Source organism: Marmota marmota, unplaced genomic scaffold (genome assembly GCF_001458135.2).
Source record: "Marmota marmota marmota unplaced genomic scaffold, marMar, whole genome shotgun sequence".
NCBI classification, from domain to species: Eukaryota; Metazoa; Chordata; class Mammalia; order Rodentia; family Sciuridae; genus Marmota; species Marmota marmota.
Genome location: NW_026000019.1, coordinates 22,546,441 through 22,560,743, shown reverse-complemented (window position 1 = coordinate 22,560,743; position 14,303 = coordinate 22,546,441). Strand labels below are relative to the sequence as shown.

At 35.5% G+C, this 14,303-nt stretch overlaps 1 protein-coding gene across 6 annotated transcripts in view; it reads left to right on the top strand.

The window, feature by feature from the left end:
* The first annotated feature begins 1,418 nt into the window (after positions 1-1,418).
* Positions 1,419-14,303, top strand: part of Dcaf6 (DDB1 and CUL4 associated factor 6) — a 97,345-nt gene continuing 84,460 nt past the window's right edge. For all 6 annotated transcript variants that reach the window (XM_015491880.2, XM_048810076.1, XM_015491879.2 and 3 more), the window contains exons 1-2: positions 1,419-1,481; positions 11,638-11,730. The gene's annotated coding sequence lies outside the window, so the exon portion shown is untranslated. The remainder of the gene's footprint in view (positions 1,482-11,637; positions 11,731-14,303) is intronic.

Sequence of the window (14,303 nt, the reverse complement as noted above, 5' to 3'; positions counted from 1 at the left end):
TGTCTTTAGCCAAAAGGAGAGGAGTTTTTAAAAAGAAAATTACCTGTTTGCCACAGGTAGCATCTTTTTAAAACAAAATCAGATTTTAAAAGTTAATTATATGAAGAACAACCTAGTTCATGAAAACACTTTACTGAGTTTCTCTAGGTTGTTTTATTTTTAAAATCTAGGTACCATGGACCATCCTCCACAAAACATCCCCATAACTTACATTTTAACCTGTATGTTTACCCTTTACCTAGCCATCTTAACAGTTATAATTAGGGAAATAAAACAAATTGGCTTCAAGGAGGATCTTGATCTTTACCTTGAGTGAAAAGAAAACACAATAATTTGTCCTATATAACAGTATATGGAGAATATAGTCAGATTTAATTTTATTGGAGAGCTCATCAAGCCTGATTGATTGTACTTATTTAATTGTCACCTTTTGTCATAAATTCAGCTCTCTTTCACTACGGTTTTTGAATAAACATGCTTTTTAGTCCATCTTTGGTAAAGTTCTTGGAGGGACAAACTGAACTTTGACTAAAAGTTCAAAGGGGGAAATTTTTGGGGGGTGGGTACCAGGTATTGAACTTGGGGGCATTCAACCACTGGGGCACATCCCCAGCCCTATTTTGTATTTTATTTAAAGACAAGTTGCTTAGCACCTTGCTGTTGCTGAGACTGGCTTTGAACCCACGGTCCTTCTGCCTCAGCTTCCCGAGCTACTGGGAGCTGCATGCCCAGCTCAAAGAGGGAACTTTATTTGTGCAATATTTTAGCTATTCTGCTGTTGCTGGACCTTGGGCTAATTTTATTTTTTTTGGTGTCACATTTCATCACTAAAATTTGATATATTTTTAAGATTTCTAAAATTGAGATTTGCTTAAAAATTGGTGGCATCTTATTACCACTGTTTGTCACCCTATTTAAAATTAAAAACTTTATCCCTATCCACAACCCTCACTTATCCTCCTTCCTGCTTTATTCTTTCTACATAATGCTCTCACTAGCTTGACATATTGTTCATTGTCTTTATCCTTTTATGAGAGGAGTCGATCTTTTCTGTTTTGTTACCACTGTAACAAGCTCTTGAAATTAGCTGGAACAAGGAGCACCACATAAATATCTGTTGAATGAATTGATCAATGAATATATATTTGAATGTTTACATGGCCCAGATACTGTGCAAAGTCCTTTCATTCCTTGATTCATTTAGTCCTGTACACATGAGGTGTAGGTCTGCTAATGCGTGAGCCAGGGCTCAGGAGGTTAATTTTAATTTGCCCAGTGTCACTCAGCTTATGAATGGCAGAGCTGAAATTTGAGCTTGAGTCTACCTTATTATGCCAGATTTTAGGCTTTTAATTTCTTTGTGATATTTTTTGTCACTAGTAGATTCTATGATTTATTTAGTTCTTTCTTTTTAAACAGGAAGAAGAGAATTTATCCAAAGATTGAAACTTGAAGCAACTCTAAATGTGCATGATGGCTGTGTAAGTAATAGTTAATTTTCAATTATGAAGTATGTGTATTAAATTAATATTTGATAATAGGCCCCAATCATCCTAGGAGGGTTTGTAACTAACTTTAATAAAATGAGAGAATAAGGGTTGGAGGTGTAGCTCAGTGGTAGAGTACCTTCCCAGCTTGTGCAAGGCCATGGGTTCCATCCCTAGGATCACTAAATAAATAGTCTAGATTTTTAAATTTATGTTTATTTTTTGGTACTGGAGATTGAACCTATGGGCACTCTACCACTGAGCTACATCTTTAGCCCCTTTGTTTTGAGACAGGGTCTTGCTAAGTTGCTGAGGCGCTGTCTTGAATTTGTGATTCCCCTGTCTCAGCCTCCTGAGATGCTAGGATTACAGGCATGTACTACTGTGCTTTTATATTAAAAGATAAAAAGTGTATTTGAATTTAGAAAAGTACATGTAAGGTTTTTTTAAAATGAGTTTTCAAATATTCAAAGCCTTCCTCCTTCACTCTGCTGAAACTGCTTTTGTAGTTACTTGTGCTTTTTGTATTTCCACAACTGTGATCATTTTCTAGAAACTTTAACCATCAGTTGAACCCAACCTTTCTTAAAAATACTTTTTCTGTTATTTCTCATTATTTTTTCTTTTTTTTTTTTCCTGTCCTGTCTTCTGTCTTTTTAGCTGACGACTCTTCCAGCTCTTGACATTTAGATGTTAGGTGGCCAGAGACTCTGGTGGGACCTTCCACCTTTTTGTCTCTAGTTCCGTGGCTCCTGGAATAGCGGGTCCAACTCCACTTTAACTTTTTCAGTTGCGTGTCTCATAGGCATTCAGATTTAACAGGTCCAAAACACAGAGCCATTTTCTTTTTAAAAGTTTTAAACATACTTTTCTTACACTCATTGCCTGGATTTAGCAGTTATTAAGATTGTTAACGAAGTTATTAAGATTGTTAACGAGGGGCTGGGGTTGTGGCTCAGCGGTAGAGTTCTCGCCTTGCACATGTGAGATCCTGGGTTCGATCCTCAGCACCACATAAAAATAAATAAATGACATAAAGGTATTGTGTCCAACTACAACTAAAAAATAAATATTTAAATTTACAAAAAGATTGTTAATGTTTACTTCTGTTTCATTTTCCTTAGTTCTTTCACTCTTGCCTTAAGTATTTTAAAGCAATGGACATTTTCTTTTCTTTTTTTTTTTTTCTTTTCTCTTTTTTTCTACCAACTGAGCTGTATCCCTAGCCCTAATGGACATTTTCTTATATGACCAAAATGTCATTATGCTTTTTATGGTGTGGTGGGGTTGGGGGGAGTGCTACTGGGGATTGAACTCAGGGGCACTCAGCCACTGATCACACCCCCAGCCCTATTTTGTATTTTATTTAGAGGCAGGGTCTCACTGAGTTGCTTAGTGCCTTGCTTTTACTGAGACTGGCTTTGAACTCGCATCCCCCTGCCTCAGCCTTCTAAGCCCCTGGGATTATAAGCATGCACCACCATGCCCAGCACCATTTTGCATTTTAATAAGAATTAACAGTATATTTTTAGTGTCATATAATACATCGACTATAATGAAATTTCCCTCATTATAACAGTATCTTTTTATAGTTATTTTGTTCAGAGATGATCTAGATCAGCTCCGTATCTTGATCACTGTGCTTCTTATTAAGTTTTTTAATTTTTTTTTTAAAGAGAGAGAATTTTAATATTTATTTTTTTTTAGTTTTCGGCAGATACAACATCTTTGTATGTGGTGCTGAGGATCGAACCCGGGCCGCACACATGCCAGGCAAGCGCGCTACCGCTTGAGCCACATCCCCAGCCCAAGTTTTTTAATTTTTATTTTTGTTGTACTGGGGACCGAATCCAGGGCTTTGCTCGTATCAAGTAAGTGCTCTACCAGTGAGCTACTATGCCCTCAGTCCCTACTATAGTTCTCAAATTTTTATTCAGGTCTGTACCCTGCTAGACTTGTTAGAGGAAACAGTGCAATTTTCCTATGGGAGTGTTTCACGAGCTATATTTGTTTGTTTTCTTGTGATGTTATTAAGTCACTTCTAGCAGTTTGATTAGATTCTCCTTGGCAAGTGTACTTAAGTTATACTATATACTGTAATGAATAAAGAAGCTTATGGTATTTTGTTTTCCTACTTTTGGTTAGGCTAAGATTTATCATAGAATTTGAGTTGTCAAACGAATACTTAATTTTTTCTTCCTTGAATTTGCAACTCTCTGTATTTCAGTAAATAGAACTGCCATCCATTTGGATGCTTAAGATAAAAAACTTCTAGTTATCCTTGATCTCTCTTTCCTCAGCTTTCACATTCAGTCTACCCATGAATAAATTCTACTTTGAGAATTTATCTGGAATCCATCCCATTCTTTTTGTCTACTATTCAATTTAGGCTCTTCTTTCTCTCTTTTTTCTCTTCCTTCAAGGTGTTGGTGATTAAACCCAGCATGTTGGGCAAGTTCTCTGCCATTGAGCTGTACCCAGTCCTAGGTTATCCTCTTCTTTTGCCTAAACTACTCGCACTATCACCTTATTTTATACTTTATTCCACTCTGATTTTCCTAAAATATCTTCAATACGCAAATGCTAAATTACACATACAAATCTAGTCATGGTTAGTTAGCAAAAAGACCCATATGTCCCCCTCCCAATCAGAGGGGCAGCGTTGGTTCAGTCCACTTTGTGTGCTCAATGCTCATAGTTGACACACACACAGCCCATGGCTGGACATCTCCACATTCTCATTGCTCAAAGCTGGGGGGGACTTGGTTCCTATGTGGCAATTCCTGACAACTTATGCTTTCTGAGAATTATTAGGGCTTCTCAGAATTATTGTTGTTTTCAGTCTCTCCAGTATTCACTCTAACTTTGAACCACATATATAAAGTCCTTTTGTTTTGTTCATAAAGATAACTTTTTTTTTTCTTGAATACTAGGGATTGAACCCAGTGCCTCAATCATGCTAGGCAAGCACTCTACCACTGAGCTACACTCCCAGATCCAGCCCTCTTTTTTTCTGCTTTAGATACAGGGGTTTAACCGAGGAGTGCTTTACTACTGAGGTGTATCCTCCAGCTGTTTTTATTTATTTATTTTGAGATAGGATCTCACTGAGTTGTTTAGGGCCTCACTAAGTTGCTGAGGCTGGCCTTGAACTTGTGTTCCTCTTGTCTGAGCATCCTGACTCACTGGAATTACAGGTGTGTGCCACATGCCTGTCCCCTAGCCCTTTTTAATTTTATATTGAGACAAGGTCTTGCTAAATTGCCCAGGGTGTCCTTGAACATAGGATTCTCTTCAGCATTGAGTTACTGGGATCATGGGCATGTACCAGAGGCTACCATTGAAAGGCCTTGCATTATTTGGTACTTTCTACCTTTGCTGTTCTTACATATGCCAAGTATACCTCTGCCCTATGTATTTTATGCTTTAAACCTAGAACTCTTCCTCCACACTTCTGTGAAGCTTACTTCATTTCGTTCAGCACTCTTTTAACAATTACCTATCAGAAAAGCTTTCCCTGACCATGCTAATTAATTAGTGTGCCAACCTTGATCAGTGTCTCTTTTTCTGGTAGGTTCCTCCAACCCCATGGTGGGTATTTTCTGACATTTAGTTACATAAGCCCATTAATTTGATCTTAGTCAACATACCTGCCCCCTCTGTTCTGGATTACTTGACTGAGGAGACATGTTTCGGATTTTTTTTCCCCTTTCAATTAATATCAGGAGGAGCACATAGCATACATGTGGCACTTATGAATTGTTCATTTAAGAGTCTTAGAGTGTGTTATGTGTTGAATTTTATGTCTTTTCTGGACCTGGGGTCAAAACTTTTACTTACCTACCCAAAGGAGACTATTTTAGAGCTAACTGCAAATTGATTCTCCTTCATGATGTGCAGTTGCCATTTTTATATTTTTAAGTTTATACAGCTGTGTATTGTGCATCATCTCAGTTTTAAAAACATTTTTCAGGTTTTGCTGAGTATATTCTCAAATATTTTTTAAAGGGTGAGTGGAAAGTAAACTCTTCTTACAACTTTAAACCTCTTTTTTCTCTGCCTTCACACTTGATCAATGATTTGGATGGTTTTATAGAATTCTAGTCGGACTTTATTTTCATGTAGTATTTTTGAAGACCTTTTGACATCCAGTGTAGCTGATAAGAAAGGGACAATGCCAGTCTAATTTTCAAAATTTCAAAATAACTGTATGCTTATGAATTCAGTATTTGTGTTTAAATTTTGTAGAGATTTTATTGAGATATAGTTGACTATACTATTTAAATTGTGCATTTTAATAAGTTTAGCTGTGTATACATTCATGAAGTCATCACCACAGTCAGGATCATAAGTTTATCCATCACCCATTAATGTCAGTGTGCCCTCTCATTTCTCACCACCACCTAGTCAGCCACTGACCTCCTATTCATCACTGTAAATTAGTTCACATTTTTTTGAATTTTATATAAATGGAATCATCCAGGTTTTGTTTTGTTTTGTTTTTGGTATATGTTGGGAATTGAACCCAGGACCTTGCGCGTGCTAGGCAAGCACTGTACCGCTGAGCTATACTCATGGTCCCTGTGTGCTTTTGTTTCTTTGGCTGCTTTCACATTCAAGTCTTACTTAGAATACATTTTTGGGATTCATCCATGTTGTGGAGTGTATCAATAGTTTAATACCTTTTATTACTGAGTAGCATTCATTATTGGGTATACCATAATTTGCTTGTCTCTTTACCTATTCATGGGCATTGAGTTGTTTCTAGTTGAGGGCTCTTACAAATGCAGTTGCCATGAACATTCGTGTGCAGTTTTTGTGAGGACATATAATGCATTTATTTTTGTTTGTTAAATAGCTGGAAGTAGAACAAATGGGTTGTGTAGTAGGGGTGTGTGTATGTATATATGTATGTTTGTGTGTGTGTGTGTGTGTGTGTGTAGTTACTGTTTTTTGAGATTTTACCCAGGGCCTTGCACATGCTTTAGCACTGAGCTACATCCCAGCTAATACTTACTTCTTTTATTAGTACTGCATACTGATTGCTGCATTGGAGCTCCAGACTTTTTTTTTTTTTTTTTTAAGAGCAGTTTTAGATTGACAGCAAGGTTGAGAGACATAGGTATAGTGATTTCCTATACCCTCCCTACCTGTACATGTGTATAACCTTCGATATTATCAGCATCATCCCCCCATCCCCAGTGGTACAATTGTTACACTTAACCTGCATAATCACCTATTGTCAGAGTTTAAGAATTCACTCTTGGTGTTGGAGATTTCTATGGGTTCGAACAAACTTACAATGCTATGTAACCCCTTTATAGTACTTACATAGGGTTGTTCTACTGTCTTAAAATTCTTCCCTCCTGCCTGCTGTTCTTGACAGCCAATAATATTTTTATAGTCTTCATAATTTTTTCCTTTCCTGAATATCCTGTAGTTGAAATTCCATAGTATGTAGTCTCTTCAGTTTTTGTCTTGGTTCTTCAGTTTTTGTCTTTGTTGTGTGCTGCATAGTGATATTTTGATCAGTGATAGATTGCTTTTATCTTCTCTATCTTATAAGTGGTCCCTTAAGATCATAGTGCTTCCTTTTGTCATAGTAGTCTTCATGTGTTTGGTTTTTTTTTTTTGTAATTCATCATAAAGTAGTCTTCATTTGTGTAAGTGTACTCTGAAGTTTGCATGAGGATGAAATGGCCTAATGGTTCATTTTCAGGACTTATGACCATTGTTACATGACATAACTGTACATAGAATAATCTGCTAGATCTGTTTCTGATGGAGGTATTGAAGTCTCCCAGTGTGACTGTAGATTCATCTGTTTATGTGTTCCTGTCAGTTTCTGCCTCAAGTACTTTGTTAAGCACCTACATGTTATTCATTGTTGTCTTCTTGAACTGACCTTTGAATCAGTATGAAAGGCCTTCCTTTTTCTCTGATCCCTCTCTGTGCTTTGAAATCTGTATCTGCCAGCTTTCTTTTGATTAGTTAGTATTGTAAGGGTCCAGCGAACGTCAGAGGAAGAGACCACCCAGAGACCTCGGCTCATGCAACAGCAAAAGGGGTTTATTGAGGATCCAATCCAGCGCGCTGGGGCTCCGTGCTCACTCAAGAAGGGAGAGCAGCCCAGAGCCCCGAGCAGGGGTTGAACAGTGCTTAAGTACACTTTTTGGGGAGGGCGGGGACTTTACATACATCACAGTCTCCTTTAACAAATCATCATACACCTCGGGAAAAATCAAACAACAATTCCTAAACATGATTAGTTCATTCATTGGCGGGAACAGGTCTGGCGGGAGTGATAGGTGAGTTCTAAGGGGGGAGGTACATTCAAACTAATTGGTTTAGGCCCTGCGATGCCTACGTGCAAGGCCGCACAGGGTCCTAGGTTATTAAACAACCAGATGGTCAGGGGAATATTTACTGGGCAGTTCCGGGTATTGTCCTAACAACTACAGGAATTTCAGGTTTTGGGGGTGTAGCATAGGAACTTAACAATACCTGGTCCTTTACTTTTTAACTCAGGCCTTGCAGCTTAGAAACTTTACAATGCCCGGTCTTTTACACTTTAACTTCAATTTCTTTTACCCTTACATTATGTATATTTTCTCTTTATTTATTTTTACTATTAATAAGTGTCTTATGTTTAAAGTATAGATAACATATATTTGGGACTTTTTTTTTTTTTGCTCCACTCAGTCAGTCTCTTAATTGGTGCATTTATACTGTTGATGTTTAAGTGATTATTGATATAGTTGGATTATCATTATTATTTTTTCTTTTCTATTTGTTGCCCTTGCTTTTTGTTCCATTTTTTTTGTCTTTGGTCTCTTTTGCCTTTTGTGATTTAATTGAACCTTTTATTTAATTTTCTCTTAGGTTTACTGTTTTTAAAAACTCTTGGTGTTTGCAAAATACATCCACATCGAATCCAAGTCTGCTTTATTCAGAGAACACCATACTGCTTTATTAGTAGTTGACTACAAAATTAACCCTGAATTCTCTCTCTTGTACTTTGTATTAATGCTGTCATTCATTTCAGTTTGAGACATAGATATAAGCATATTTGTATACAATTGAAAATTATTTTGAACAATAAGAAGTGCTCTTTGTTTAGTAATTAAGAATAATGAAGAAGCATAATAAGTATTTTATCATCATTTATTCCTCTTTAATAGTCTTCATTTTTGTAGAACCAAGTTTCTTATCTATATTATTTTCCTTTTCTCTAAAGAATTTAGGTCTATTGGGCAATAAATAAATAAATGAATAAATAAATAAATTTCCTCAGTGTGTGTTTAGCTGAAAAAAAAATATTTCTTCCATGATTTTGAAGGATAATTTTATAGGGTACAGAAATTTCTGGGTTAGTGTTTATTTTCTCTTAACACTTAAGTATTTTCATTTTACTCTCTTTTTCCTTAAATGATTTTTAAAATTTTTTAAATATCTTTATATTTATTTATTTATTTTTTATGTGGTGCTGAGGATCAAACCCAGGGCCACACGCTTGCCTCGCTTGCCCCTCTTACATGATTTTTGAGAAGTCAGATGTAATTCTCTTTTTGCTACATGAGATGGAACCCAGAGGTGCTTAACTACTGAACTACATCTCCAGCCCTTCTTATATTTTATTTAGAGATGGCTCTCACCAAGTTACTTAGGGCCTAAGTTACTGAGGCTGGCATTGAACTTGATATCCTCCTCCTCAGCCTCCCCAGCCTCATGTGTCACTGTGCTGGTCAGATATAATTCTTATCTTTATTTGTCTGTGGATAGGTGTTACTTCCCTCTGGCTTCTTTCAGAATCAGAATTTTTAGTTTTTTCTATTGTGTGAAATTATATGTCTAGGTAAAGAAGTTCTTTTTATTTATTTAAATAAGTAAATATATATATAAAATTTGAAAATTGACACAATAGCTGTATTTTATTTATTATTTTTATGTGGTGCTGAGGATCGAACCCAGTGCCTCACATGTGCCAGGCAAGTGCTGTACCACTGAGCCACAACCCCAGCCTGTGGAGTTCTTTTGCTATTCATTTTGCCAGGTCTTCTCTGAGATTCTTAAATCTGTGGTTTGGTATCTGACATTAATTGGGGGCTATTCTCAGTCATTATTGTCTCCAGTTTTTTTTTTTTTTTTTTTTTCCTTTTTCTCTCTCTTCCTTTACCTTCTGGTGTATCCATTATACACAAATTGAATCTTCTGTGTGTGACAGTCCTTGGTTATTCTGTTTAGGGTTTGGATTTGTTTGTTTGTTTTCTTTTTTGCTCCAATCTTTGGTCTTGCTTCAGTTTTGTGGGTTGCTGTTGCTATATCCTCAAGGTCAGGGATTCTTTCTTTCTTTTTTTTTTTTTTTTTTTTATTGGTTGTTCAAAATATTACAAAGCTCATGACAAACCATCTTTCATACATTTGATTCAAGTGGGTTATGAACTCCCATTTTTACCCCAAATACAAATTGCAGAATCACATTGGTTACACGTTCACATTTTTACATAATGCCATATTAGTGACTGTTGTATTCTGCTACCTTTCCTATCCCCTGCTATCCCCCCTCCCCTCCCCTCCCATCTTCCCTCTCTGCCTCATCTGCTGTTGTTCATTTCTCTCCCTTGTTTTTTCCCCCCCTTTCCCCTCACAACCTCTTATATGTAATTTTGTGTAACACTGAGGGTCTCCTTCCAATTCCATACAATTTCCCTTCTCTCTCCCTTTCCCTCCCAGAGATTCTTTCTTTAACTATGTCCCATCTACTAATCAGCCTATCAAAGACATTCTTCTTTTCTATTTTTATCTTAGACTTCCCTCTCTCTCTGCTTTACGTTGCCCTCTGTTCTTACATGCTTTAGAGCCCTTGGTATGTTAATCATAGTAGTTTCCACTTCCTAGTCCAGTATTTCCAATAGCTTTGCCATGTTTGGTTCCAATACTTGCTTTGTCCTTTCACATTTTATTTTGGCCTTTTAGTATGCTTTGTAATTTTTTTCTTATTGCCTTTCATTGGTATACTTGGTAAAAGGAACTGGTGTAAATAGGGTTTTTTTTTTTTTATTGGCGGGGGGGAGTGGGTACCGAGATTGAACTCGGGGGTACTCAACCACTGAGCCACATCCCCAGCCCTGTTTTTTGTTTTATTTAGAGACAGGGTCTCACTGAGTTGCTTAGCACCTTGCTGTTGCTGAGGCTGGCTTTGAACTCTTCATCCTCCTGCCTCAGCCTTCCTAGCTGCTAGGATTTCAGGTGTGTGCCATCGCACCCAGCTGTAAATAGGTTTTTAGTAATGTGGCAGTAAGGGTCTAGAAGGGAGTGTTTTGTAGTCCTATTTTTATGTCTCAATCTCTTAATGTGTTTGTGCCTTTGGTCTCTGAACTTCACAATGGATTCTATGCCCCTTCTTACCTACTTTAGGTTAGATTGATAATAAAGTGGACGGAAATTGGGTCTATGATGTAGAAGGATAGAGATGGCTAGAGTTTAGAATTTCTCTTTATCCATGTCATTTAAGGTCTGATAAAATTCTAGCAGATTTAGATCTTGTTAAATAGTTTCTTTCAAGGATAGTTCTTGTTAAGAATGCAGTACTTTACTGAATTTCAAAATGGTTCTTTGACTGAAGGACAAGGAGATTTTTCTCTAAAATTTTATTTTGAGAACCTAGATGAGCCACTGAAGTTAAAACTCATCAAAATATGTGTCCCTGTGATGGCAGTTACCTATAATTTTTAACAATACACTTGTTCTTTCTGACCCTCCAATAGCTTCATCAGTTATGGTTCAGGTTTTCTTGTCCTGACATTGTTTCCTGCTGAAGTTTTAGTTTTGCATTCCAGTAAACTAAGACTACCTGTATTCACTTTTGGTCTCTGTGGACTTAGTGGTAGCAAGTTCTCCTATGTTCTCACTTCTCTGAAGATGACTTGTTGATATTGTGTCTTTTCACTTATTGTTAGGTTGGAGTGGTTTCTTTCAGTGGAATTAAGAACTGAAGTCTGTTTATTTCAATACATAAATTCTAATACTTTTTTCCTATAGATATCACCTCATTAGTGATATAAATTTTGTACTATCAGGTAAGTGAAAGATATTTTGTATATACTTTATGTACAGTTTGCTTATATTTCTTTTTTTGCTTTCTTTTTAGGTTAATACAATCTGTTGGAATGACACTGGAGAATATATATTATCTGGCTCAGATGACACCAAGTTAGTAATTAGTAATCCTTACAGCAGAAAGGTAAAGTAGTTAAAAAAAAAAATACTCTGGTTTGCCAAAATTAATGATAAAATTTAGAAGTTATTACATGTAGCTTCCTTAGTTCCCTTGGGGGCTGTGTGAGACTTTAATCAGCCTTACACTCTAGAAAACTTAAATATGCTTCATTTTATTCAAATGCATAATAGTTGTCCAAGTGACATTATCCCAGTAACATTGTTAGGCATAAAGACAATGACCCTTTTTTTTTTTTTTTAAACCTTTAGCATAAAGGTGTCTCAGTAAATGAATTTCCTTACCATTGTCATTTATTTATAGCATATTAGAAATTTTAAATTTTTACTGTTTATAAAGCAAGGGTATCTCCAAATTGGGTGCTTTTTTTGTTTTATAAATATTTTCGGATATAAATATTCACAGTAGAACTAATAATGCACATTAGTGAAGTTAGATTACTAGTTTTCCAAAAGAATTGGAGTTTTAAATCTCAGTAATCCTTACTCATACTTACGACATTCTGTATATAGCAATTTCAGTTTTATAAACATGTTCAAGTATGCTGATTTTAATATTTATAAGGAATAGTAAAAGTGTTCGATTTTAAAATTTATTTAAAATTTCTATAGATAATGAAAAAAATTTCTATTCTGTCACCTAGAATGAGCTTATCTCAACTGGCATAGTTAGTATGTTTACTTTCACTATTAATTTTTATTTTAAGGAAAGATTACTTTTAAAAGTAAAGGTTTTACTGTGCAGACTTTAGGCTGTTATGTGAAACAGGCCACTACTAGTTTCATTCTTTTGTTCCCTAAAATATTATGAACTATATTTTTATTGTACTGTTACATTTTCTTAGAACACAAAGTTGCTATTCTCTGCCCAGCAATGTGCTAGGTAAAATGATATAAAGTATAATTTGTAGGCATACAGAGCTCTTAATTTATTTTGATCTTGTTCTTGTGGATTTTGAAAAGTGTCCAGTTTGTTGTTAATAGCAAATGGTTAAATATTAGCAATATAGTCTGATAAATACTGTAGTATTATGTAGTTCAAGGTAAAATTGGAAATGATATTGAGGACACAAAGCTAGATGTGCTCTACTTGTACAAAAAGGATTTCTTAAAGGAGAAGATTTTTCTATCATGTTTGTAACAGTTTGCCTTATTCATTTGGGGAGTTTTTAATTGCTACTCCAGACAAAGCATTCAGTTGCATAACTCTTCTGGTTATAAGCCATATAAGAAGTGTTTTCATGTACACAGAACACATTTATAAAGATCCCTTAACTATTTTACAATGTGCTATGTATAAAATATGAATTGAGAAAATTAGTTTTATGTGTTACTTTAGTATAATATTTTAACATTTTAAAGTTTGGGTATTTTAATGTTTAGAATAGTGTGAACAAAGTTGCCAACTTAGTCATTGTTTCATTACTTTTAGTTGAAATTTAATCTTTTAAAAATTTAATAGTATTTAAAACTTTTTAGATACTAGTCAACTCACTGTCATGTGACTAATTCTCAGGTACCTTATTTTAATTACTACTACTACTTAGGAATGTTCAACTTGCTTCAAACACAAAAACATCGAAAGATAGTCTACCATGATCAAGTGGGGTTCATCCCAGAGATGCAGGGTTGGATCAACATGCAGAAATCAATTCGTGTAATTCATCACATCAGTAGACGTAAAAGATAAGAACCATATGATCATCTCAATAGATACAGAAAAAGCATTTGACAAAACACAGCACCCTTTCATGTTCAAAACACTAGGAAAATTAGGGATAATGGGAACATATCTCAACATCGTAAAAGAAAGCTATGCTAAGCCCCAGGCCAATATCATTCTAAATAGAGAAAAATTGAAAGCATTTCCTCTAAAAACTGGAATAAGATAGGTATGCCCTCTTTCACCACTTCTATCTAACATAGTTCTTGAAACACTGGCCAGAGCAATTAGGCGAAAGAAATTCAAGGCATATGGATAGGTAAAGAAGAACTCAAATTAGCGCTATTTGCTGACAATGTGATTCTATACCTAGAAGACCCAAAAAATTCCACCAGAAAACTTCTAGAACTAGTAAATGAATTCAGCAAAGTAGCAGGATACAAAATCAACACCCATAAATCAAATGAATTTCTGTATATTAGTGACAAATCCTCTGAAAAGGAAACAAGGAAAACTACCCTATTTACAATAGCCTTAAAAAAGTAAAATAGTTGGCAATCAACTTAACAAAAGAGGTGAAAGACCTCTACAATGAAAACTACAGAATGCTAAAGAAAGAAATTAAAGAAGACCGTAGAATATGGAAAGATCTCCCTTGTTCTTTTATAAGGCAGAATTAATATTGTCAAAATGACCACACTACAAAAAGCACTATGCAGATTTAATGCAATTCCAATCAAAATTCGAATGACATTCCTCATAGAAATAGAAAAGGCAGTCATGAAATTCTTCTGGAAAAGAGACCCAGGATAGCTAAAGCAATCCTTAGCAAGAAGAATGAAGCATCATTATACCAGACCTTAATCTATACTACAGGGTAATAGTAAAAAAAAAAAAAAAAAAAAACAAAAAAAAAA